Genomic DNA, 22,963 nt, shown 5'->3' with positions numbered 1-22,963 from the left:
AAATGTCCATCGACAGATGAATGGATAAAGAAGATGTGGTACATATATACAATGGAATACTACTCAGCCACAAAAAAAGAATGAAATAATGCCATTTGCAGCAACATGAATGAAACTAGAAATTATCGTACTAAGTGAAGTCAGTCAGAAAAAAAAAGACCATATGATATCACTTATGTGGAATCTAAAATATGACACAAACGAACCTATCTACAAAACAGAATCATGGACACAGAGAACAGACTGGTGGTTGGGCTGTGAAAGGGGAGGGGGTTGGGGGAGGGATGGAGTGGGAAGTTGGGGTTAGCAGATGTAAGGTTTTATATATAGCATGGATAAACAACAAGGTCCTACAGTGTAGCACAGAGAACTATACTCAATAGTTCTCTGTGCTACACTGTAGGACCTTGTTGTTTATCCATGCTATATACACGGTCTCTGGGGAAACAGAAATTTCATGAAGTCAAGTTACTTTCATTCTTAATTTTACAGAGTCTTATGCTACTTCTGTACCATATTGTTGACAATATATGAAGGTTAAGAATGTCAGATGGTTAGAAAATCCAGATCTAAGTGAGACAGCACTTTTTACTGTTGTTGGGCAAGGAATACCAACTTTATCTGGAAAGTCAGAAGGCTGAGAAGACAGCAGACTAGCATCCCAAAGAACCATCTTCCCGGAGGTAGAACTCAGGCTTCTTTTATACTAAAAGAGGGGAGGGGGGCTTCCCTGGTGGCGCAGTGGTTGAGAGTCCGCCTGCCGATGCAGGCGACACGGGTTCGTGCCCCGGTCCGGGAAGATCCCACATGCCACGGAGCGGCTGGGTCCGTGAGCCATGGCCGCTGAGCCTGCGCGTCCGGAGCCTGTGCTCCGCAACGGGAGAGGCCACAACAGTGAGAGGCCCGCGTACCGCAAAAAAAAAAAAAAAAAAAAAGAGGAGGGGGTGAAGTCCTGGGTCCCGTCACACTTCAAAGGACATGTGTCAATTTCTTCCTTCCTGCACCCGTTCACAGGATGTGTCAGGATGTTTCCTGTGAGCAAGAGCCTACTTTGTGCCAGGTGCTCTCACAGCGACAAGGGACTTTGTGGAATAATATAAGTAAGGTCTGTGCCCTCAATAAGCTTCAAACACTACACTGCGGGGGAGAGACTAGATTAAATAGTCCAGAGTGGCCACAGGGCAGGTCAAAGGGGACTGATCCGGCACACAGTCCATCACAACCAGCTCTCAGGCAAGGCTCACATCCCAGGGTCTGAGGATACTGAACGGTCTTCTCTGAAGACCTGGGCTTCCTTTGAGGGAAGGAGGGAGATCTGCAGGCTTCCTGGATCCTACTCTAGTCCTTGAAGCCTCTGGCCTGGACAGACACGCCCATGGCTCCCTGAAGGTGGCGCACACGCGGCCCCATGGGACCGCGGCAGAGGGCGTGCCGCACCGGGTCCAGGTCCGTGCGGCTCTTGGGTGCCCAGCAGAGACCAACGGGGTTAGGGGACAGCCGCCTCCACCTGCTGGCCCAGTACAGAACTACTGGGGCCGTCGCACCTTCCACCAAGGCCACGGGGAAGCTGGATGGGGCTAGGACAAGGAGGCTCACCAGCCCTCCCCACGCCAGGCGTGGTCCCGGTGGGGCCTGCGGCTGAACTCCACTCGTGGCAGTGGTCCAGCGTCCACTGCTAGACGCGCCGGAAGTCCTCCCAGATGGGGAAGAGGCCAGTTCTCTGCACCACCGGCCGGCTGAAGCTGGGGGGGCCTCTGAAGCCAGCAGTCCTTAGCTTCTGTTTCTGAAAGCTGCCTTTGGGTCCATAGTCCTGCCTGCTCCGTCCAGGCTGCGAGAGCTACCGGGGCTCGTGGTCCAGCAGCTGCGCCATCTTGACCTCCTTCCCCCTGGTCACGAGGTCCTCTAGCAACGTTGCACTGGGAAGCGGCTGGCTCAGTCTTAAGAGTCAGACTCCTTGGCCCCCACGGCCCAGCCAGCGTCTGAGCAGTAAACGAGAGGTCGTGCTTCGTGTGGGTAGCAGTGCCAGGACGGGGCCGCCTCCCTGCTGCTGCTGGACCAGACAGGTCCGGATGCCCTTGCACAGCATTCCTGAAGGCCCTTCAGGGCCGCCACCGCAGCAGCCAGGATGACACTGTGAGGGCGCCACTGCAGACAGAGGAAGGAGTAAGTACAAAACCCTAAGGGGAGATGAGATTGGTGTGTGCAGGTATGAAAAAGGAGGCCAATGAGGCCAGAGTTTAGGGATTAAAGAGAATAGCAGAAGCAAAGGACAGAGTATTAGGCAGGGACCAGATTACATAATATTTTATAGGCCACAGTAAGGACCCTGGATTTTCTGTGAGTTGGTTTGGGAAGCTGTTGGAGAGTTTAAAGCAAGGGAGGCATATGCTCCCAGTGGCTTCCTGCTGTGTGGAGAATAAGAGTACTATTTTCACAGTTAGATCTTTGGTTCCAACAATACTTATTAGCATCTACCATGTGCCCAGAACCGTTACAGGTATTTGGAATACTTGTATCGACTCCTTTTACACTTACAGTTTGGTAGGAAAGACAGATACGTCTGCAAATGTGTTATGTGTATGATCAGTGTTCCAGGGTGGGCTGTGCTGACTGGGGAGTACGTGGCCACTGTGAAGTAAACGAAGAATGAAAACTAAATGGAGAATTGATATAGACTAGGACTGGACCGGCAAAAAAAATGGGTGTGGGCAGTGGTCCAGGTAGACTGATGAACGTGGGATCAGAGAACCACAGGGAATTCTGTATTGCTTATGGTGTGGCCAGAAGGAAGGTGGGTAAGGGGAGAAGTAGGTCTAGATGAGGCTGAGGTGGTAGGTGGGTGTCAAATCACAAAGGCACGAGAAAGAGCTAGGACTTTATCCAATGGAAAGTATCCCTTATCAAACACTCATTTCAACCAGATTTTTTCATACATGACAGATCACAAAAGGCTGCCTCACTTTAGACCTAACCAATGTTATTCCTGCACTCAAAAGTTTATAACAAAATATCCATGGCCAGAAAAAAAAAAATTCAGTCTGATATCAAAATAGCTTTAATTAGATGAAATCAATCAATATGCTATTTGTTGAACTTTTACTATGTATACAACATATAAATACTAAAATCTTATGCCTGTTGATTTTAAATCTCTGGGTGGTTCACAGGTATTAGGAAAAAATTCTTTATGTATTTTAGACTTTTAAATTCAAAGTATAACGCACATATAGGAAAGTGTACAGGATTCTGGACAAGATGGTGGAGCAGAAGGACTTGAGCTCACCTCCTCTCACGAAAACACCAAAATCACAACTAACTGCTGAAGAAACATCGATAAAAAAGACTGGAACCTACCAAAAAAGATATTTCACATCCAAAGACAAAGAAGAAGCCACAACAAAATGGTAGGAGCAGCACTTTCACAATATAAACAAATCCCATACCCACCAGGTGGGCGACCCACAGACTGGAAAATAATTATATGGCAGAAGTTCTCCCACAGGAGTGAGAGTTCTGAGCCGAACATCAGGCTCCCCAGACTGAGGGTCTGGCATTGGGAGAAGGAGCCCCCAGAGCACTTGACTTTGAAGGCCGGCGAGGCTTGAATGCAGGGGCGCCATGGGACTGGGGAACAGATTCCACCCTTGGAGAGCACACACAGGGTTTCACATGTACTGGGACCCTGCACAAAACAGTGACTCCACAGAAGCCTGGGCTAGATCTACATGTGGGTCTTGGAGACTCTCCTGGGGAGGTGAGGGTTCGCTATGACTCACTGTGGAGGCAAGGACACTGGTGGTGCAGGCCCTAGGGAACACTGATCAGTGTGAGGTCTCCCAGAGGTCACCATTTTGGCACCGAGACCTGGCCTCACCCAACAGCCTGCAGACTCCAGTGCTGGGACACCTCAGGCCAAACAACCAGCAGGGGTAGGGAGAGAAAACAGCCCCACCATCAGCAGACAGGCTGCCTGAAGTCTTCCTGAGCTCACAGCCACCTCTAAATACAGGCCTTGACATGGTCCTGCCCACCAGAGGGACAGGCCCAGCTCCACCCACCAGTGGGCAGGCACCAGTCCCTTTCACTAGGAAGCCTGCACAAGGCCCTTGACCAACCTCACCCACAAGGGGGCAGACACCAGAAGCAAGAGGAAGTATGATCCTGCACCCTGTGAAAAGGAGACCACAAACACGGAAAGTCAGACAAAATGAGACAGCAGAAAAGTATCTGCTGTCTTGTTGATAAAAACCCAGAAGAACAATTAAAGGAAGTGGAGATAGGCAATCTACCTGAAAAAGAATTCAGAGTAATGACAGTAAAGAAAATCCAAGGTCTCAGAAAAAGAATGGAGGCACAGACAGAGAAGATACAAGAAATGTTTAACAGGGGGAAGAGTCAAGATGGTGGAAAAGGAGGACATGGGGTTCACCTCTCCCCACAAGTACATCAAGAATACATCTACAGGGCTTCCCTGGTGGCGCAGTGGTTGAGAGTCCGCCTGCCGATGCAGGAGACGCGGGTTTGTGCCCCGGTTTGGGAGGATCCCACACGCCGCGGAGTGGCTGGGCCTGTGAGCCATGGCCGCTGAGCCTGCGCATCCGGAGCCTGTGCTCCGCAACGGGAGGGGCCACAGCAGTGAGAGGCCCGTGTACCGCAAAAAAAAAAAAAAAAGACTACATCTACAAATGGAACAATTCTCACAGACCACCTGCTGAACACTAGCAAAAGACCTTGGAAACCTAAAAGGACAAGAAAAATCCCCACACAACCGGGCAGCATGGGACAGGACCTGCACCCCTGGTGGGGAGTTGAAGAACAGATGAGATTCCCATACCCGGGGAAAGCCTCCCTCACCAGCAGAGAGATCAGCTGGGACAGACAGCTGGGACACAATACAAGCAAACCGAATCCAACAATACATTAAAAGGATCATACACCATGATCAAGTGAGATTTGTCCCAGGGATGCAAGGATTCTTCAATATCCACAAATCAATTAGTGTGATACACCACATCAACAAAAGACAAAAACCACATGATCATCTCGAAAGATGCAGAAAAAGCTTCTGACAAAATTCAACAACAACTTACAATAAAAACTCTCCAGAAAGTGGGCACAGAGGGAACCTACCTCAACATAATAAGGGCCACATACGACAAACCCACAGCAAACATCATTCTCAATTGTGAAAAACTGAAAGCATTTCCTCTAAGATCAGGAATGAGACAAGGATGTCCCCTCTCACCACTTTATTCAACATAGTTTTGGAAGACCTAGCCATGGCAATCAGAGAAGAAAAAGAAAAAAAGGAATCCAAATTGGAAAAGAAGAAGTAAAACTGTCACTGTTCGCAGGTCACGATACTATACATAGAAAATCTTGAAAATGCTACCAGAAAACTACCAAATTCATTGATGAGCTATAGTAAAGCTGGAGGATACAAAATTAATACACAGAAATCTCTTGCATTCCTATACACTCACAACAAAAGATCAGAAAGAGAAATTAAGGAAACAATCACATTTATCATCCCATCAAAAAGAATAAAATACCTGGGAATAAACGTACCTAAGGAGGCAAAATACCTGTACTCAGAAGACTATAAGACACTGATGAAAGAAATAAATGATGACAAACAGATGGAGAAATATACCGTGTTATTGGACTGGAAGAATCAATATTATCAAAATGACTATACTACCCAAAGCTATCTACAGAGTCAATGCAATTCCTATCAAATTGCCAATGGCATTTTTCACAGAATTAAAACAAAACATTTTTACAATCTGTATGGAAACACAAAAGGCCCCGAATAGCTAAAGCAATCCTGAGAAAGAAAAACAGAGCTGGAGGAATCAATTCCCTGGCTTCAGATTATACTACAAAGCTACAGTAATCAAAACAGTACGGTACTGGGCTAAAACAGAAATATAGATGAATGAAACAGGATAGAAAGCCCAGAAATAAAACCACACACCTATGGTCAATTAATCTACGACAAAGGAAACAAGACTACACAATGGAGAAAAGACAGTCTCTTCAATAAGTGGTGCTGGGAAAACTGGACAGCTACATGTAAAAGAATGAAATTAGAACATACTCTAATACCATACACAAAAATAAACTCAAAATGGATTAAAGACGTAAATGTAAGTCCAGATACTATAAAACTCTTGGAAGAAAACACAGGAAGAACAATCTTTGACATAAATCTCAGCAGTATCTTTTTGGATCCACCTCCTCAAGTAATGAAGATAAAAATAAACAAATGGGACCTAATTAAACTTAAAAGCTTTTGCTCAGCAAAGAAAACCATAAACAAAACGAAAAGACAACCCTTAGAGTGGGAGAAAATATTTGCAAATGAAGTAACTGACAAGGGATTAATCTCCAAAATATACAAACAGCTCATGCAGCTCAATATCAAAAAAACAAACGACCCAGTCAAAAACTGGGCAGATCTCAATAGACGTTTCTCCAAAGAAGACATGCAAATGACGAAAAAGCACATGAAAAGATGCTCAACATCAATAATTATTAGAGAAATGCAAATTAAAACTACAATGAGGTATCACCTCACACCAGTCAGAACGGCCTCATCAAAAAACCTACAAACAATAAATGCTGGAGAGGGTGTGGAGAAAAGGGAACCCTCCTACACTGTTGGTGGGAATGTAAATTGATAGAGCCACTATGGAGAACAGTATGCAGGTTCCTAAAATAACTAAAAATAGAGCTACCATATGATCCAGCAATCCCACTCCTGGGCATATATTTGGAGAAAACCAGAATTCAAAAAGATACATGCACCCCAATGTTCATTGCAGCACTATTTACAATAGCCAGGACATGGAAGCAACGTAAACATCCATCAACAGAGGAATGGATAAAGAAAATGTGGTCCATATATACAATGGAATATTACTCAGCCATAAAAAAGAACAAAATAATGCCATTTGCAGCAACATGGATGGACCTAGAGATCGTTATACTGAGTGAAGTCAGAGAAAGACAAATATCACAATATCACTTATATGTGGAATCTAAAAAAAAGGGGGTACAAATGAACTTATCTACAAAACAGAAATAAAGTTACAGATGTAGAAAATAAACTTATTGTTACCAGGGGAAAAGGGGAGAAGGATAAATTGGGAGACTAAGACTGACATATAAACACTACTATATATAAAACAGGTAAATAATAAGGACATACTGTATAGCACAGGGAACTCTACTCAATACTCTGTAATGGCCTATATGGGAAAAGAATCTAAAAAATAGTGGATATACGTATATGTGTAACTGATTCACTCTGCTGTACACCTGAAACTAACACAACAGTGTAAATCAACTATACTCCAATAAAAAATTTTTTAAAAAGATACAGGCACCCAAGTGTCCACTGCAGCACTATTTACAATAGCCAAGACATGGAAGCAACCTAAATTTCCATCAACAGAGAAATGGATAAAGAAGATGTGGTACATATATACAATGGGATATTTCTCAGCCATAAAGAAGAATGAAATAATGCCATTTGTAGCAACACGGATGGAGAAAGACAAATATCATGACATCACTTATATGTGGAATCTAAAAAAAAAGATACAAATGAACTTACAGAACAGAAACAGACTCATAGACTTCAAAAACAAATTTATGGCTACCAAAGGGGAAAGGTTGGAGGTGGGTAGGAATAAATTAGGAATTTGCGATTAACATATATACACACTACTATGTATAAAATAAGACAATCAACAAGGACCTACTGTACAGCACAGGGAACTCTATTTGATACTCTGCAATAACCTATATGGAAAAAGAATCTGAAAAAGAATGGATATATGTATATGTATAAATGAATCACTTAGCTGTACGCCTGAAACTAATACAACATTGTAAATCAACTATACTCCAATATAAAATAAAAACAGAAAGAGAAGTGTACAAAGGATAAATGTACAGCTTTAATGAACTATCACAAAATGAAGATATCTGGGTAAAGCAGTAGAACACAACTAGTACCCAGAAATCCCTCCATTCTCCTTCCAAATTACTACCCTCACTCCTCCCCAAATGTAACTACTACCTTGACTTCTAAAACCACTGATTAATTCTGCCTGTTTTTTAATTTATATAAATGGAATCACATGATATATATTTTGTGCTTGTCTTATTTCAATCAATATTATATCTTATTCATTTTCCTTGTTGTATAGTATTCCATTTTATGAGCTTACCACAATTTTTAAATTTGTTCTAGTGTTGATAGACGTGAATTATTTCCAGTTATTTTGCTATTATGATTCATACATTTGTGTATGTGTCTTAAGACACAGACACACATTAGGGAGGTTAAAAAAGGGTGTGAGGCTAAGTGTGCTGGAATCACTCTCAAGTGCTGTGAAAAGCCAAGAATTGGTTGGCCCTGAATTTTGTGTCATTATGATGTATTAAATTGATAGAATATTGTTTTGCAATGTAACCCAGAGTTAGGAAGGAATCAAATGTTTTTCAGTTATCCTGCAGGGGAGGTAAAGTCTGAGATATGTCTGACTTTTTACCTGCATGGGGTCAACCTACAATTTGGAGTGAAGTGAATATGCATACACCATGCACATTTTTTATTTATTTATTTTTGGCTGCAGTGGGTCTTCATTGCTGTGCACGGGCTTTCTCTAGTTGTGGTGAGCAGGGGCTACTTTTCATTGCAGTGTGCGGGCTTCTCATTGCGGTGGCTTCTCTTGTTATGGAGCATGGGCTCTAGGCAGGCAGGCTTCAGTAGTTGTGGCCAACGGGCTCTAGAGCACAGGCTCAATAGTTAGTTGTACATGGGCTTAGTTTCTCCACGGCATTTGGGATCTTCCCGGACCAGGGCTCTAACCCATGTCCCTTGCATTGGCAGGTGGATTCTTAACAACTGCACTACCAGGGAAGTCCCACTCTGCACTTTTTGATTGTTAACCTAATGCCTACAATCTTAACTATAACTTTAGAATTTAGATATGAGGATCTTCAGAATGAAATCAGAATGTCATCTTAATTGAGGAGAAAACAGAATTTCTTACCAAGGTAAAATTTTCTGATCTGTTTATAAAAACGTGTCAAGAAACACCTATACTCCATTTCTGCATGAGATAATCTGGTGATTTGTTAAATATCCTGAATTTCTAAAAATTACTGTCTAGATTGTTACTCAAATCTCTTTCCCTGCAGAGACACACAAGCGTCACCTGGTGGCCAGGAAGATCAACTCCAGTCTGAGATGTCATGCTTTTCGAAGTCTCATTCTAGCCTATTTTCCTGCACAGTCCCGTGGGGGGATGGAGGAAACAGGGGCACTTGCTAGTAAATATCAAGGCTCACACCTTTCCTGCCTCACACTGGTTACCAGAAAGACTTGCAAATGTAGTAAAGAGTATTGCCCAAACCTAGAAAACGAGGGTTAGACTGACTGCTCACCACATGGTGATTTAGATAATTGTTTTGACGGCTTGTTTTAATGTAATTACACATATATAACACATTTCTATAAAAAAATTAAGTAATACAGACATATAATAAGCAACAAGTAAAACTTCCTCCCCATTCCTTCCTAGCATTCCCGTTTTCCAACCCCATATGGGCTCTGGTCACTGTCTGGACATGTTTTTAGATAGAAAAGGCTTGCTGGAGGTCTCTTCATACTAAATTAGTAGAAAGTTGGGGGAAAAAACCAATGTAGCAGGAAGCTCCATCTGCCACATCTCCTCAGTTGTAGAAATAAGTCTCAGTTACGAGATCTAGGGGGAGGAGTCAAGATGGCGGTGTGGGAAGATGCGGGTCTTCCCACAACTAGGGCACCTGCTGGCTGCTGGTGGGGGACCCTGATGCCCAAGGAGACGGGAGGGAACCCCCCAGTGAACCAGCAGGACGTGCGGGGAAGAGGAGGGAGAAGTGGAGGCCGGACAGGATTGGCACCCCTGAGGCCAAGGAGATCAGGAGAAGTAGGCAGGAGGAGCAGAGGGTGACTGCCCCGCCCACTCGGGTACAGGGAGCCTGCTGAGCTCCCAGGCCGGTCCCCTGCTCTCCAAAGCCCCCTCCAGGCCGTGTGGGTCCTTGGGGACATAGGAGGGAGGCTGAGGGGAGAACAGGAGAGGCAGGTGCGAGGGGCCCTCCGCGACCGGAGGAGCAGCAGAGGAGCGGAGAGCATTTGTTCCGCCCACTCGAGCCCAGGAAGCCTGCAGGGCTCCCAGGTGAGGTCCCCCGCCCTCTGAGACCAGGGGTGGGGCCACGCCTGGGCCCCTTCTGTTCCTTGAGCCTAAGCCCCACCCCCCACAGCCCCCAGGGCCTTTTCCAGCCCTGCGGGTCCTGAGCATAGGCCCCACCCACTGCCCAAACCACACCCTTGCTTAGGCCCTGCCCTCCACAGCCAAGGCCTTCCCCCCCCCCCACCCCGCTTTTCTTTTCTCTTTTCCCTCCTCCTCTTTTTTTTACTATTGTGGTACTGCTGTACCTTCCAGTTGTTGATTCATCTATATTTTTATTTTTATATTCTTTCTAACGTATCTGTTATGTTCCTAGTCTAACTTTATTTTTTACTTTGTTATTGTTCTCTGTTTTTGTTTTTTTTTTGCCACCCCATGCAGCTTGTGGGATCTTGGTTCATGAGCCAGGGGTTGGGCCGAAGCTCCTGTGGTAGGAGCTCTGTGCCGTGACCACTGGACTAACAGAGGACCTCAGACCCCAGGGAATATTCATCGGAATGAGGTCTCACAGAGGTCCTCATCTCAGCACGAAGACCCAGCTCTACCCAACAGCCAACAGGCTCCAGTGTTGGAAGCCTCAGGCCAAACAACCAGTAAGACAGGGACACAAATAAATAAATAAATAAGACAGCAAATATGTCACAGATGAAGGAGCAAGGTAAAAACTTATAAGACCAAATAAATGAAGAGGAAATAGGCAGTCTACCTGAAAAGGAATTCAGAGTAATGATAGTAAAGATGATCCAGGATCTTGGAAATAGAATGGAGGTACGGATTGACAAAATACAAGAAATGTTTAACAAAGATCTAGAAGAACTAAAGAACAAACAAACAGAGATGAACAACACAATAGCTGCAATGAAAAATACACTAGAAGAAATCAATAACAGAATAACTGAAGCAGAAGACCGATAAGTGAGCTGGAAGACGAAATGGTGGAAATAACTGCCAAGGAGCAGAGTAAATAAAAAAGAATGAAAAGAATTGAAGACAATCTCAGAGACCTCGGGGACAACACTAAATGCACCAGCATTCGAATTATAGGGGTCCCAGAAGAAGAAGAGGAAAAGAAAGGGTCTGAGAAAATATTTGAAGAGATTAGAGTCGAAAACTTCCCTAACATGGGAAAGGAAATAGTCACCCAAGTCCAGGGAGCATAGAGAGTCCCATACAGGATAAACCCTAGGAGAAACACACTAAGACACATTTTAATCAAACTAACAAAATTTAAATTTAAAGAAAAAATATTAAAAGCAGCAAGGGAAAAACAAAAAATAACATACAAAGGAGTCCCCATAAGGTTATCAGCTGATTTTTCGGAGGAAACTCTGTGAGCCAGAAAGGAGTGGCAGGATATACTTAAAGTGATGAAAGAGAAAAACCTACAACCAAGATAACTCTACACAGCAAGGATCTCATTCAGATTCGACAGAGAAATTAAAACCTTTACAGACAAGCAAAAGCTAAGAGAATTCAGCACCACCAAACCAGCTTTACAACAAATGCTAAAGGAACTTCTCTAGGTGGGAAACACAAGAGAAGAAAAAGACCCACAAAAATAAACCCAAAACAATTAAGAAAATGGTAACAGGAACATACATATCGATAATAACCTTGAATGTAAATGGATTAAATGCCCCAACCAAAAGACACAGACTGGCTGAATGGATATAAAAACAAGACCCATGTATATGCTGTCTACAAGAGACCCACTTCAGACCTAGGGACACATACAGAATGAAGGTGAAGGGATGGAAAAAGTTATTCCATGAAAATGGACAGCAAAAGAAAGCTGGAGTAGCAATACTCATATCCAATCAAATAGACTTTAAAATAAAGACTGTTACAGGAGATAAGAAGGGACACCACATAAAGTTCACAGGATCAATCCAAGAAGAAGATATAACAATTATAAATGTTTACACACCCAACACAGGAGCACCTCAATATGTAAGGCAAATGCTAACGACCATGAAAGGAGAAATCGACAGTAACACAACAGTAGGGGACTTTAACATGCCACTTACACCAATGGACAGATCATCCAAACAGAAAATAAATAAGGAAACACAAGCTTTAAATGACACAACAGAACAGATAGATTTAATTGATATTTATAGAACATTCCACTCAAAAGTGGCAGAATACACTTTCAAGTGCACACAGAACATTCTCCAGGATAGATCACATCTTGGGTCACAAATCAAGTCTCAGAAAATTTAAGAAAATTGAAATCATACCAAGCATCTTTTCTGACCACAACGCTATGAGATTGGAAATCAATTACAGGAAAAAAAACTGTAAAAAACACAAACACATGGAGGCTAAACAGTGTGCTACTAAATAACTGAGAGATCAATGAAGAAATCAAAGAGGATATTAAAAAATACACAGAAACAAATGACAATGAAAACACGACGACCCAAAACCTATGGGATGCAGCAAAAGCAGTTCTAAGAGGGAAGTTGAGAGCAATACAATCTCACCTCAAGAAACAAGAAAAATCTCAAACAATCTAACCCTACACTTAAAACAGCTAGAGAAAAAAGAACAAAGAAAACCCAAAGTCAGTAGAAGGAAAGAAATCATAAAGATCAGAGCAGAAATAAATGAAATAGAAACAAAGAAAACAGAGAAATAGCAAAACAAAGAAAATAGCAAAGATCAATAAAACTAAAAGCTGGTCCTTTGAGAAGATAAACAAAACTGATAAACCCTTAGCCAGACTCATCAAGAAAAAAGGGAGAGGATGCAAATCAATAAAATTAGAAATGAAAAAGGAGAAATCAGAACCAACATGGCGGAAATACAAAGGGTTATAAGAGACTACTACAAACAACTATATGCCAATAAAATGGACAACCACGAAGAAATGGACAAATTCTTGGAAAGGTACAATTTTACAAGACTGAACCACGAGGAATTAGAAATATAAACAGACCTATCACAAGTAATGAAATTGAAACTGTAATTAAAAATCTTCCAACAGGGGCTTCCCTGGTGGCGCAGTGGTTGAGAGTCCGCCTGCCGATTCAGGGGACACGGGTTCGTGTCCGGGAAGATCCCACATGCTGCGGAGCGGCTGGGCCCATGAGCCATGGCCACTGAGCCTGCGCGTCCAGAGCCTGTGCTCCACAACGGGAGAGGCCACAACAGTGAGAGGCCCGTGTACCGCAAAAAAAAAAAAATCTTCCAACAAACAAAAAAGTCCAGGACCAGATGGCTTCACAGGTGAATTCTATCAAACATTTAGAGAAGAGCTAACACCGATTCTTCTCAAACTCTTCCAAAAAACTGCAGAGGGTGAAACACTCCCAAATTCATTCTACAAAGCCACCATCACCCTGATACCAAAACCAGAAAAAGATATCACAATAAAAGAAAATTATGGACCAATATCACTGATGGACATAGATGCAAAACTCCTCAACAAAATACCAGCAAACAGAATCCAACAACCCATTAAAGGGATCATACACCATGGTCAAGTGTGATTTATCCCAGGGATGCAAGGATTCTTGAATATACGCAAATCAATCAATGTGATACACCACATTAACAAATTAAGGAATAAAAACCATATGATCATCTCAATAGATGCAGAAAAAGCTTCTCACACAATTCAACAACAATTTATGATAAAAACTCTCCAGAAAATGGGCACAGAGCAAATCTACCTCAACATAATAAAGGCTATTTATGACAAACCCACAGCAAATATCATACTCAATGGTGAAAAACTGAAAGCATTTCCACTAAGATCAGGAACAAGACAAGGATGTCCACTCTCGCCACTCTTATTCAACACAGTTTTGAAAGTCCTAGCCATGGCAATCAGAGAAGAGAAAGAAATAAAAGGAATACAAATTGGAGAAGAAGTAAAACTGTCACTGTCTGTGGATGACATGATACTATACATAGAAAACGCTAAAGATGCCACCAGAAAACTACTAGAACTAATCAATGAATTTGGTAAGGTTGCAGGATACAAAATTAATGCACAGAAATCTCTGGCATTCCTATACACCAACAACGAAAAATCAGAAAGAAAAATTAAGGAAACAATCCCATTTACCATCACAACAAAAAGAATAAAATATCTAGGAATAACCCTGCCTAAGGAGGCGAAAGACTTGTACTCAGAAAACTATAAAACGCTGATGAAAGAAATCAAAGATGACATAAACAGATGGAGAAATATACCATGTTCTAGGATTGGAAGAATCAATATTGTGAAAATGACTATACTACCCAAAGCAATCTACAGATTAACGCTATCCCTATCAAACGACAAATGGCATTTTTCACAGAACTAGAACAAAAAATTTCACAATTTGTATGGAAACACAAAAGACCCCGAGTAGCCAAAGCAATCTTGAGAAAGAAAAATGGAGCTGGAGGAATCAGTCTCCCCAAATTCAAACTATACCACAAAGCTACAGTAATCAAGACAGTATGGTACTGACACAAAAACAAATATAGATCAATGGTACAGGATAGAACGCCCAGAGATAAATCCATGCACATATGCGCACCTAATTTACGACAAAGGAGGCAAGAACATACAGTGGAGAAAAGACAGCCTCTTCAAGAAGTGGTGCTGGAAAAACTGGACAGCTACATGTAAAAGAATGAAATTAGAACACTCCCTAACAGCACGCAGAAAAATAAACTGCAAATGGATTAAAGACTTAAATGTAAGACCAGACACTATAAAACTCTTAGAGGAAAACACAGGAAGAACACTCTTTGACAAAAACCAAAGCAAGATCTTTTTTGACCCATCTCCTAGAGTAACGGAAATAAGAACAAAAATAAACAAATGGGACTTAATTAAACTTAAAAACTTTTGCACAGCAAATTAAACCATGAACGAGACAAAAAGACAACCTCAGAATGGGAGAAAATACTTGCAAATGAAACAACAAAGGATTAATCTCCAAAATATACAAACAGCTCATGGAGCTCAGTATCAAAAAAAACAAACAATCCAATTAAAAAATGGGTGGAAGACCTAAATAGACATTTCACTAAGGAAGACATACAGATGCCCAAGAGGCACATGAAAAGATGCTCAACATCACTAATTATTAGAGAAATGTAAATCAAAACTACAATGAGATATCACCTCACGTCGGTCAGAATGGTCATTATCAAAAAATCTAGAAACAATAAATGCTGGAGAGGGTGTGGTGAAAAGGGAACCCTCCTGCACTGTTGGTGGGAATGTAAATTGATACAACCACTATGGAGAACAGTATGGAGGTTCCTTAAAAAACTAAAAATAGAACTACCATATGAACCAGCAATCCCACTACTGGGCATATACCCTGAGAAAACCGTAATTCAAAAAGAGACATGTACTATAATGTTCACTGCAGCACTATTTACAATAGCCAGGACATGGAACCAACCTAAGTGTCCATCATCGGATGAATGGATAAAAGAGTTGTGGCACATATATACAATGGAATATTACTCAGCCATAAAAGGAAACGAAATTGAGTTATTTGTAGTGAGGTGGATGGAACTAGAGTCTGTCATACAGAGTGAAGTAAATCAGAAAGAGAAAAACAAATACCATATTCTAACGCACATATATGGAATCTAAAAAAAAAAAAAAAAATGGCATTGATGAACCTAGTTGCAGGGCAGGAGTAAAGATACAGACATAGAGAATCGACCTAAGGACACAGGGTGGGAGGGGGAAGCTGGGGCGAAGTGAGAGTAGCATCGACATATATACACTACCGAACGTAAAATAGATAGCTAATGGGAAGCAGCAGCATAGCACAGGGAGATCAGCTCGGTGCTTTGCGATGACCCAGAGGGGTGGGATAGGGAAGATGGGAGGGAGGCTCAAGAGGGACGGGATATGGGGACATATGTATGCATACGGCTGATTCACTTTGTTGTACAACAGAAACTGACACAGTTTTGTGAAGCAATTATACTCCAATAAAGATCTATTTTAAAAAAAGAAATCTAAAAATTCCACCCATGAGTTTTCAAAGATCCAAAAATTGTAACAATTGACACTAACATATGAATAAATACCAAATCTCAAACTTCATGCAGTCTATTAAAACAATACCACTTAAAGACTATATGTAGTGAATTTCCACCCTCACCACAATCTTTTACTAGTTTATCTCCCATTTGGTTGAGACTTTCTTGCCACTGGTGTGAAAATATGAAAAGTCACAGTCCATTGTCAAATCAAACTTTCTAACAGTTCTCTGGTCCTAAAGACATATGCATCTCTGTAAGCTAGTCCAACCACACACATCTCTCCTTTTACTACATTAATCTATTGACTAGATCCTGGTTTTAGGCTCAGGAAGATAACCAGAGGATACTCCCTCAACGATCTATACACTATTATGGTTCTTCATGACTCTTAACGATTGGGAGTGTATGTCACTGGCATTTCCTGTGACCCACTCAACATCTTAAATCCAAGCCAGTCCTTCCCCCACCCCCACCCCCCGCCCGCCCCGCCCCGCAATCTGAGAAGTCACCGGGACCCAGGAGAGCTCTGGCTACAAGCACCTATAAATGTTCTTTCAGAGCGGTCATGAAGCCAAGGTCATGTCTCTGTTTTCATTCACAAAATGAGTGCCTAGTATGTCCTGCCAGATGCTTGGCAACAAAAATGAGTAACACCAATTCCTTGCCTTCAGGGATCTCTCATTATAACAGGGACTTTTTTTTTTTTTTTTTTTTTTTGCGGTACGCGGGCCTCTCACTGTTGTGGCCTCTCCCATTGCGGAGCACAGGCTCCGGACGCGCAGGCTCAGTGGCCATGGCTCACGGGCCCAGCCGCTCCGCGGCATGTGGGATCTTCCCGGACCGGGGCACGAACCCGTGTCCCCTGCATCGGCAGGCGGACTCTCAACCACTGCGCCACCAGGGAAGCCCTATAACAGGGACTTTTAACAAAGTTAAAACACAAAACTGATTAGAATAAAACATTGATAACTTCTAAGATAGAAGCCTCTGTCCAGAATATATTATTAGTTCCTATAAATCAGTAAGAAAAAGACAAATACTCCAATATAAATGTTCAAAGGATGCAAATGGCCAGTTCACAGAAGAAGAAATACAAATGATTAGTAAATAAAACTGTTCAACCTTGATAATAGTCAGGAAAATGCAAATTAAGATAATGAGATGTCATTTTTTAATCTAATAGGCTGGAAAACAGTTTAGTAGGTTATTAGCATCCAGTCTTGGGTATGGGGAGACGGCACCCCAAGCTCAGCTGGTAACAGCATAAACCGGTGTCATGAGGAAGGGGCAACCTTTGGGTTTTAACTTAAAAATATTCATATTCTGTGATCTAGAAATCTTTTCTTGAGGTATACTTCTAAGGGAAACACTCAAACATCTGCAGAGAACGAGGATTACAGGGTGTTTATAGCAGCACTGTTTGTAATGCCAAGACACAGAAAAACACCTAAACGCTCACCAATGGAAAACTGGGTAGTTAAATATGCTAGTTAGTTCTAGATAACAGAGTATTATGAAGCATTTAAAAAGAATAAGCTCTGTTTCTGCTGACATGGAAAGCTCCGCCAGAACATTTGCTAGAATGATAACCCATAACTTTACTGACAGACCTACTAAGTACCCACTGTAATAAATGGGAAGGGCCCTGCCTAGGTATGTCACCGAAGGATCACACAACACCTCTTTCCTCTTTTCTCTCTTTCTGAAAATTCCGTTAGACAGATTTTCCCCACTTAAGATTTGTTCTCAATTTCTAGTTTTCTTTTGTCTCCAATCTCTATCTACCTTTTTTCTTAATGTTCAACATTCCTGGAATTTCCTCAGCGTCAGCCTTCAAAACTTATCATGAATTGTTATTTCAGTTACCATTTCTATAAACTGCAAAGAATTATTTTTTCTGTTTTCTTTTTTTTTTTTAACATTCTCTTCTGATACTGTTAAGTGTAGCTTTTGTCCCCTTCCTGCATCTTCTGTTTCCACTCAGCCTCTTTTCCCCATTTGCTGGTTTTGGTCTTCATTTTTCATGTCAGAGCTTTTCCTTGCAAGTGTGATGACTTCTGGCCATCCATTCACATTTTAGAGAGACTCATACAGGTAGGGCTGGGTTTGTTAAAGGCTGGTATAAAAAATTAATGAACAGAAACCTCAGTTAAATAGAATCTGGAGACCAGAAGGGGGAGCTCTCAGGCCCTATGACCACAGCAGAGCCCAATAGGAAGAAGAAAGATTCCTCTTCTTTCCTGGCAAGGAGTCAGCTAAGGAAAAGCCATGGACTCTGTTTGCTATAACCCTCCCAACTTCCTCCCCCCCCCCCCAGTAAAAGTGCTCTTCTTCCCTTGCCATGTGGGAAACTCACATGCTGCTCATCAGGGTTGCAGCCCCCGAACAGCAATTCTCTGTTGATCCTGAATAAACCCATCTTTGCTGGAGCAATAGCTGTGCATTTGTTTCAGGTTAACACTGCCATCACAAAGGACAGCAGGGAAAGAGTCTTCGCCCTGAGGGACTTCCGTGGCTGTATTTTTCTCCAGCGTTCTTCAGTTTCTCCAGGACGGATGCGGGTGTCGCATGTGGGAAGGAGGCTGCCGAGCCACCATTCAGGGCGCCAATTTTTCTTCAGTTCCTGCCTCTTTATCCTCCTGGCCTATGCGGGCCTGATGTCCCTGCGATCAGCACCTTCGGATCAAATCCTCTTGAGTGTAAACCTCCTGAGCATGGGCAGCAGGTGAACAGATTAATTCGCACCCCCTTCCCACTTTTCCAGCCCTCTTCACAGGTCAGACTGCCTCTAAGTGCTGGTCCTCTCGGGCCATCTTCGGTTATCAGTTATCCCCTCACGCAGGCCGTTGCCCTGAACTTCCTCTGTTCTGTTCAGGCATCACCTTCTGTCCTCTTTCTGTCTTCTTAGTACTTGCTGAGAAATTTTTCCAGGTAAAGGAGGTAAACATATTTGGTCATTTTATTTTGAACTGGAAGCCCCAGATTAATCTGTCACTCTCAAAAACAGGGTTAGTTGTCCAAAGAAGAAAACCATTCACTAGGGCTATGTCTTTCTTTGCCACTAGGTGGTGCTGCCACATCTGAAGATGAAATGGGGCCAGTCACCTCAGCTTCAGAGGGAACTGGATCCGTTCTTAAGGATTTGTCTCTCATTTGGACGAAGCATATGCTCTTACATAAGGCCATAGTGCTTTTAAAGTTTTTTTTCTGTTTTAGAAAAATATTCTCTGTATTAGCAGGGGCACACTTTTTTATCCATAATCTTTGAAGCCTGAATGATAAATGATCATTTTTACTAATATTCACTAGATGTGAAATCTTTGATGAGTTCACTTACCTTTTCCAAGCCTCACTTCTCTCATCTATAAAATGATGAAAATAATAACTATATCTCACATTGTGTAGGAGTTAAATATTCATTACATATCTCATAGGGGCATAGGGTGCGTGCACAAAAAAATGCTAAGAATGGCAACACTGTTAGAATAAACGTTAGGCTTTTGAGAGCACTTCAAAAGTCAATTTACAAACCAGGAAGAAACAGAAAATATGAACAGACCAATCACAAGCACTGAAATTGAAACTGTGATTTAAAAACTCCCAACAGACAAAAAGTCCAGGACCAGATGGCTTCACAGGCCATCTATCAAACATTCAGAGAAGAGCTAACACCTATCCTTCTGAAACTCCTCCAAAAAACTGCAGAGGAAGGAACACTCCCAAACTCGTTCAATGAGGTCACCATCACCCTGACACCAAACCAAAGATATGACAAAAAAAATTACAGGCCTATATCACTGATGAACACAGACGCAAAAATCCTCAACAAAATACTAGCAAACCGAATCCAATAATACATTAAAAGGATCATACACCACGATCAAGTGGGATTTATCCCAGGGATGCAAGGATTCTTCAATGTCTGCAAATCAATCAGTGTGATACACCACATTAAAAAACTAAAGAATAAAAACCATATGATCAACTCGATAAATGCAGAACAAGGTTTTGACAAAATTCAACATGCATTTATGATAAAAACTCTCTAGAGGGCTTCCCTGGTGGCGCAGTGGTTAAGAATCCGCCTGCCAATGCAGGGGACATGGGTTCGAGCGCTGGCCCGGGAAGATCCCACATGCCGCAGAGCAACTAAGCCCGTGCACCGCAACTACTGAGGCTGCACTCTAGAGCCCGCGAGCCACAACTACTGAGCCCGTGAACCACAACTACTGAGCCGGCATGCCTAGAGCCCATGCTCTGCAATAAGAGAAGTCACAACAATGAGAAGCCCGCACACAACGAAGAGTAGCCCCCGCTCACTGCAACTAGAGAAAGCTCGCTCACAGCAACGAAGACCCAACACAGCCAAAAACAAAAATAAATAAATTTATATTTTTTAAAAAATCCCCAGGGACTTCCCTGGTGGTCCAGTGGTAGAGAATCTGCCTTACAATGCAGAGGACGCGGGTTCGATCCCTGGTCAGGGAACTAAAATCCCACATGCCATCTGGCAACTAAGCCTGCATGCCACAACTACTGAGCTCGCGTGCCTCAATTAGAGAGGCTGTGTGCCGCAAACTACAGAGCCCATGTGCCCTGGTGCCTGCGAGCTGCAAGGAAGAGCCCACATGCCGAAACGAAAGATCCCACATGCATGCCTCAACGAAGATCCCATGTGCCACAAATGAGACCTGATACAGCCAAAGATAAATTTTAAAAAATTTTTTTAAAAATCCCCTATAAAGTGGGCATAGAGGGAAGCTACCTCAGCATAGTAAGGCCATATATAACAAACCCACAGCTAACATCATTCTCAATGGTGAAAAGCTGAAAGCATTTCCCCTAAGATCAAGAACAAGACAAGGATGCCCACTCTTGCCGAGGCAGGAGATAGATGGGCCCCAGGCTGAGCAGCTGGAATCTTCCCCCGTGGACAGATATGCCAGGATAAAGATAACAGCAGGAGCAAGGGAAGCTGAGTCCTACTTGGAGAGAAGATAGAGAGACCACATACTTCTCATTCTTGAGGTCAAGGACACCTTCCCGACTGCACATGCAACAGAAAGGTTCCTCGGAGGTCAGAGAAGGGAGGGGGTGTCAGACCATAATATGTTCTTCTTCCCAGAAACCCCTGCACTGGAATCCGTCTTGGTTAAAAGATGCACGTGCACGCAGGGGAGGGCCCTGAGTTAGACCAAATATGGACTCAGAGCCAGGCAAGCAGGATGACTGGCCAGAGGGAACCAGGATGAACTGCCCCATGTAAGTGATCTGAGCTACCCCAAGGGTGCGACTCTTTCTCTGGGCCCTCCCATGTGTGTCTATCCACATGTACTTTCTTCTCCTCCTCAAAAACACTACTTGTTTCACTACCTTCCTTCTCTTTGTTGAAATTCCTTTCTCCAAAGCAGACAACCCAGGGCCTTGTAACTAGCCGCTGGCCCTGGAGATCTAGTGGCTGGGATTTGGTGTTCTCACTGCCGCGGCCTGACTTCAGTCTCTGGTCGGGGAACCGAGATCCTGCTTCAAGCCACTGCAGGCCGAGGCCCCCCGCGATCATTTTTGGTGCCCAAACCTGGGAATTCAACGTAAACCGCGGGCTTGGCCCAGCTGCTGCTTGAGGCCCCTGACTTTCGCTCTCGCCCTGTTTCTCTCGCTCTCTGCTTCGCTTTCTTTTCAAGACCCACGGGGCCTCATCTCGGTCCACTCACTGTGTTATGCCTCCCCCAGGTGACGGTGGCAGCGGACATCCCCCAGGCCATGCAGATCCAACTAACACTGGGGTGACTGCTGCCGCTGTCCTCTGGGACCTGGTGGAAACGTGATTTCTCACCATGAAGGAGTCCAAGGGGTGCCTGCCTCTCTCTCCCCATCTCCCTCCATCCCTCCTTCCCTCCCTCCCTCCCTCTCCCTCTCCCTCTCTCCCTCTCTCTCCCTCCATCCCTCCCTCCCACTCTCTCCCTCCCTCTCTCTCCCTCCATCCCTCCCTCCTCCCTCTCCCTCTCTCCCTCCCTCCCTCTCTCCCTCCCTCCCTCTCTCTCCCTCCCTCCCTCTCTCCCTGTCTCCCTCCCTCCCTCCCTCTCCCTCTCTCTCCCTCCTTCCCTCCCTCCCTCCCTCTCTCTCTCCCTCCCTCTTTCTCTCCCTCCCTCTCTCTTTCCCTCTCCCTCCCTCTCTCTCCCTCCCTCTCTCTCTCTCTTTCTCCCTCCCTCCCTCTCTCTCTCCCTCTCTCCCTCCCTCCCTTTCTCTCCCTCCCTCCCTCTCTCTCCCTCCCTCTCTTTCCCTCTCTCCCTCCCTCCCTCTCTCTCTCTCCCTGCCTCCCCCTCCCCCTCTCTCCCCCCCATCTCTCTCCCTGTCCCGTATGGAACCCCCCTCTATGCTTTTCTTTCCCACCTCAATCGTACAGCAAGATCTCTTTCTCACTTTGTATCTCTGCACCGTTTCAGGGAAGGATTTTCTGGACCTCATTCCTAAAGTGCGTCCCCTCCCCGCCGCTGCCAAACTCACTGTTGCCTCTGTCAGATAAAATTGGGAAGTGCCTGATGATTTTATCTTAGCCTCCAGGTAGATAGGGTAATGGATTGGGGGTTCTTCTGTTGTCTAGTCTTTCACATCTCACTCAATGTCCAAAAATCTACTATGAGAATTTCTCTGCCTCCCGGCCCCTTGGGTCTTGAATGTGTACCATCTTCCAGAGCGCCCACCTC

The 22,963-nt window shown here is 43.6% G+C and overlaps 1 long non-coding RNA gene and 1 pseudogene across 1 annotated transcript in view; both read right to left on the bottom strand.

Annotated features, from left to right (window-relative positions):
• Positions 1 to 22,963, bottom strand: part of LOC137216110 (uncharacterized) — a 74,809-nt gene that overhangs the window by 35,913 nt on the left and 15,933 nt on the right. The gene's annotated exons all lie outside the window — the stretch shown is intronic.
• On the bottom strand, positions 1,487 to 21,819 carry LOC137216185 (alpha-ketoglutarate-dependent dioxygenase alkB homolog 4 pseudogene; annotated as a pseudogene).

The sequence above is a fragment of the Pseudorca crassidens genome, chromosome 21, assembly GCF_039906515.1.
Source record: "Pseudorca crassidens isolate mPseCra1 chromosome 21, mPseCra1.hap1, whole genome shotgun sequence".
Taxonomy (NCBI): Eukaryota; Metazoa; Chordata; class Mammalia; order Artiodactyla; family Delphinidae; genus Pseudorca; species Pseudorca crassidens.
Note: the sequence above shows the minus strand (reverse complement) of the source record. Positions and strands in the feature narration are given on the sequence as shown.